Here is a 4382-nt window from a genome sequence, read left to right as displayed (position 1 = left end):
AATAAATTAAAATCTGAAATCTACACAGCAGATGCAGCGTATGATATGTTGCAGCACCACGAAGAACTTGTTCCAGACAAGTTCCATCTTACAATGGAGCAGGCCACACGGAATTATTTACTTACTTTGCTTTGACGACTATTTCCCATTTGTTGTTGTTGTGGTCTTCAGTCCTGAGACTGGTTTGATGCAGCTCTCCATGCTACTCTATCCTGTGCAAGCTTCTTCATCTCTCAGTACCTACTGCAGCCTACATGCTTCTCAATCTGATTAGTGTATTCATCTCTTGGTCTCCCTCTACGACTTTTCCCCTCCACGCTGGCCTCCAATACTAAATTGGTGATCCCTTCATGCCTCAGAATATGTCCTACCAACCGATCCCTTCTTCTAGTCAAGTTGTGCCAGAAACTTCTCTTCCCCGCAATCCTATTCAGTACTTCCTCATTAGTTATGTGATCTACCCATCTGATTTTCAGCATTCTTCTGTAGCACCACATTTCAATAGCTTCTATTCCCTTCCTGTCCAATCTATTTATCGTACATGTTTCACTTCCATACATGGCTACACTCCATACAAATACTTTCAGAAATAACTTCCTGACACTTAAATCTATACTCGATGTTAACAAATTTCTCTTCTTTAGAAACGCTTTCCTTGCCATTGCCAGTCTACATTTTACATCCTCTCTACTTCGACCATCATCAGTTATTTTGCTCCCCAGATAGCAAAACTCCTTTACTACTTTAAGTGTCTCATTTCCTAATCTAATTCCCTCAGCATCACCCGAGTTAACACGACTACATTCCATTATCCTCGTTTTGCTTTTGTTGATGTTCATCTTATATCCTCGTTTCAAGACACTGTCAATTCCGTTAAACTGCTCTTCCAAGTCCTTTGCTGTCTCTGACAGAATTACAACGTCATCGGTGAACCTCAAAGTTTTTATTTCTTCTCCATGGATTTTAATACCTACTCCGAACTTTCTTTTGTTTCCTTTGCTGCTTGCTCAATATACAGATTGAATAATATCGGGCAGAGGTTACAACCCTGTCTCACTCCCTTCCCAACCACTGCTTCCCTTTCATGCCCCTCTACACTTATAACTGCCATCTGCTTTCTGTACAAATTGTAAATAGCCTTTCGCTCCCTATATTTTACCCCTGCCACTTTCAGAATTTGAAAGAGAGTATTCCAGTTAACATTGTCAAAAGCTTTCTCTAAGTCTACAAATGCTATGAACGTAGGTTTGCCTTTTCTTATTCTTTCTTCTAAGGTAAGTCGTAAGGTTAGTATTGCCTCACGTGTTCCAACATTTCTACGGAATCCAAACTGATCTTCCCCGAGGTCCGCTTCTACCAGTTTCTCCATTCGTCTGTAAAGAATTCGCGTTAGTATTTTGCAGCTGTGACTTATTAAACTGATAGTTCGGTAATTTTCACATCTGTCAACACCTGCTTTCTTTGGGATTGGAATTATTATATTCTTCTTGAAGTCTGTGGGTATTTCACCTGTCTCATACATCTTGCTCACCAGATGGTAGAGTTTTGTCAGGACTGGCTCTCCCAAGGCCGTCAGTTGTTCTAATGGAATGTTGTCTACTTCCGGGGCCTTGTTTCGACTCAGGTCCTTCAGTGCTCTGTCAAACTCTTCACGCAGTATCGTATCTCCCATTTCATCTTCATCTACATCCTCTTCCATTTCCACAATATTGTCCTCAAGTACATCGCCCTTGTATAAAGCCTCTGTGTACTCCTTCCACCTTTCTGCTTTCCCTTCTTTGCTTCGAACTGGGTTTCCATCTGAGCTCTTGATGTTCATGCAAGTAGTTCTCTTATCTCCAAAGGTCCCTTTAATTTTCCTGTAGGCAGTATCTATCTTACCCCTAGTGACATAAGCCTCTACATACTTACATTTGTCCTCTAGCCATCCCTGCTTAGCCATTTTGCTCTTCCTGTCGATCTCATTTTTGAGACGTTTGTATTCCTTTTTGCCTGCTTCATTTACTGCATTTTTATATTTTCTCCTTTCATCAATTAAATTCAATATATCTTCTGTTACCCAAGGATTTCTACTAGCCCTCGTCTTTTTACCTTCTTGATCCTCTGCTGCTTTCACTACTTCATCTCTCAAAGCTAGCCATTCTTCTTCTACTGTATTTCTTTCCCCCATTCCTGTCAATTGTTCCCTTATGCTCTCCCTGAAACTCTGTACAACCTCTGGTTCTTTCAGTTTATCCAGGTCCCATCTCCTTAAATTCCCACCTTTTTACAGTTTCTTCAGTTTTAAACTACAGGTCATAACCAATAGATTGTGGTCAGAGTCCACATCTGCCCCTGGAAACGTCTTACAATGTAAAACCTGGTTGCTAAATCTCTGTCTTACCATTATATAATCTATCTGATACCTTTTAGTATCTCCAGGATTCTTCCATGTATACAACCTTCTTTTATGATTCTTGAACCAAGTGTTAGCTATGATTAAGTTATGCTCTGTGCAAAATTCTACCAGGCGGCTTCCTCTTTCATTTCTTAGCCCCAATCCATATTCACCTATTATGTTTCCTTCTCTCCCTTTTCCTACTCTCGAATTCCAGTCACCCATGACTATTAAATTTTCGTCTCCCTTCACTACCTGAATAATTTCTTTTCTCTCATCATAGGTTTCATCAATTTCTTCATCATCTGCAGAGCTAGTTGACATATAAACTTGTACTACTGTAGTAGGCATGGGCTTTGTGTCGGTCTTGGCCACAATAATGCGTTCACTATGCTGTTTGTAGTAGCTTACCCACACTCCTATTTTTTTATTCATTATTAAACCTACTACTGCATTACCCCTATTTGATTTTGTATTTATAACCCTGTATTCACCTGACCAAAAGTCTTGTTCCTCCTGCCACCGAACTTCACTAATTACCACTATATCTAACTTTAACCTATCCATTTCCCTTTTTAAATTTTCTAACCTACCTGCCCGATTAAGGGATCTGACATTCCACGCTCCGATCCGTAGAACTTCAGTTTTCTTTCTCCTGATAACGACGTCCTCTTGAGCAGTCCCCGCCCGGAGATCCGAATGGGGGACTATTTTACCTCCGGAATATTTTACCCAAGAGTATGCCATCATCATTTAATCATACAGTAAAGCTGCATGCCCTCGGGAAAAATTGTATTTGTAGTACAGTGTAATAGCCAGATGGTGTAGTATGGCGCTGCATTCCAACGCGTTTTCGGACGCAGTAGTACAGCGAATTACCCAGACTGTTTAACATGACACTGTACTCGAACGCATTTGCAGACGCTGTAGTAAGATACCTTAGTATGGTGCTATACTCGAGTACGATATCGGAAATAGTTGTAGAGTGCATTAGCCTGACGGTATACAGGATGATCGATAAGGCGATACGGAACAAGACAGTTCCTATGAACTCATATCCGAAAATGAATGGTTTCCATGATAGAGACCACTTATTCAATCACGCATGGTTACAGAGACTGCAGTCTAATACGTGCTGTAACATGCAGCTACAGTTACAGTGTGTCTTGAAAATTGTATGCATGTGCCTCAACGCATGTGTGTACGCGCTGTAGAATGTTCTGTCTCACCCGTTCAAATCGGCAAGGCTGCAACCGAACAAAGGCACCATGAATACGCTGCTCCAGTGTCTCCACATCTGGAATGGGCTCTGCATATACGATACATTTGATATGGCTCCTTAGCCAGAAATCGCACAGGTTGAGATCCGGAGAACGAGCAGGCTATAAAACTGAAACCCCTCGTCAGATCCCGGGAAGACGCGATTGAGATGCGTCCGCACGCTAATACTATTCCCAAAATTGTTGACCAACTGTTCCGGCCCTCACATCCCTAATGATTTGCTGTCACCATATCAGGGGGATTCTGTAAACTATCTTATAGAGGAGCGTTATGAAAGTTGAAGCACCACTCCGTGTAAAATTGGCCGCATCTGTGAATAGGATGGATGACACAAATCCTGGAATCGTGGTTCCCTGGTGAAGACACCACTGACAAAACTGCTCCCGATGTGGAAAGTCTGTCGCTAGTAAGCCCTACACACTCTGTAAGTGATAAGGGTAGTTAGAATTGTAACGGACAATATTCCACGCGGTCGTCTACTTACCCTGTACTGCACGGCTTAACAACTGGCCGGTTTTGAGCACGAGTACTCGCGTCTGCTCAGGCACATGCTCGCGAGCAGCTGCAAGGTCCTGGAGTGGGGAGGGAGGGGAAATGCGCGCGCACGTTTGAATAGGGCCGCAGCGTGCCTATTGAATTCGCGCCGACTGTGTAATTTAAAGTACTACGATCAGCTCGTAACAGTCACTTCGCTGGTTAAGAATCATGTGAAGTCGCCGTTGTG

This window comes from Schistocerca nitens, chromosome 6 (assembly GCF_023898315.1).
Source record: "Schistocerca nitens isolate TAMUIC-IGC-003100 chromosome 6, iqSchNite1.1, whole genome shotgun sequence".
NCBI lineage: Eukaryota > Metazoa > Arthropoda > Insecta > Orthoptera > Acrididae > Schistocerca > Schistocerca nitens.
Note: the sequence above shows the minus strand (reverse complement) of the source record.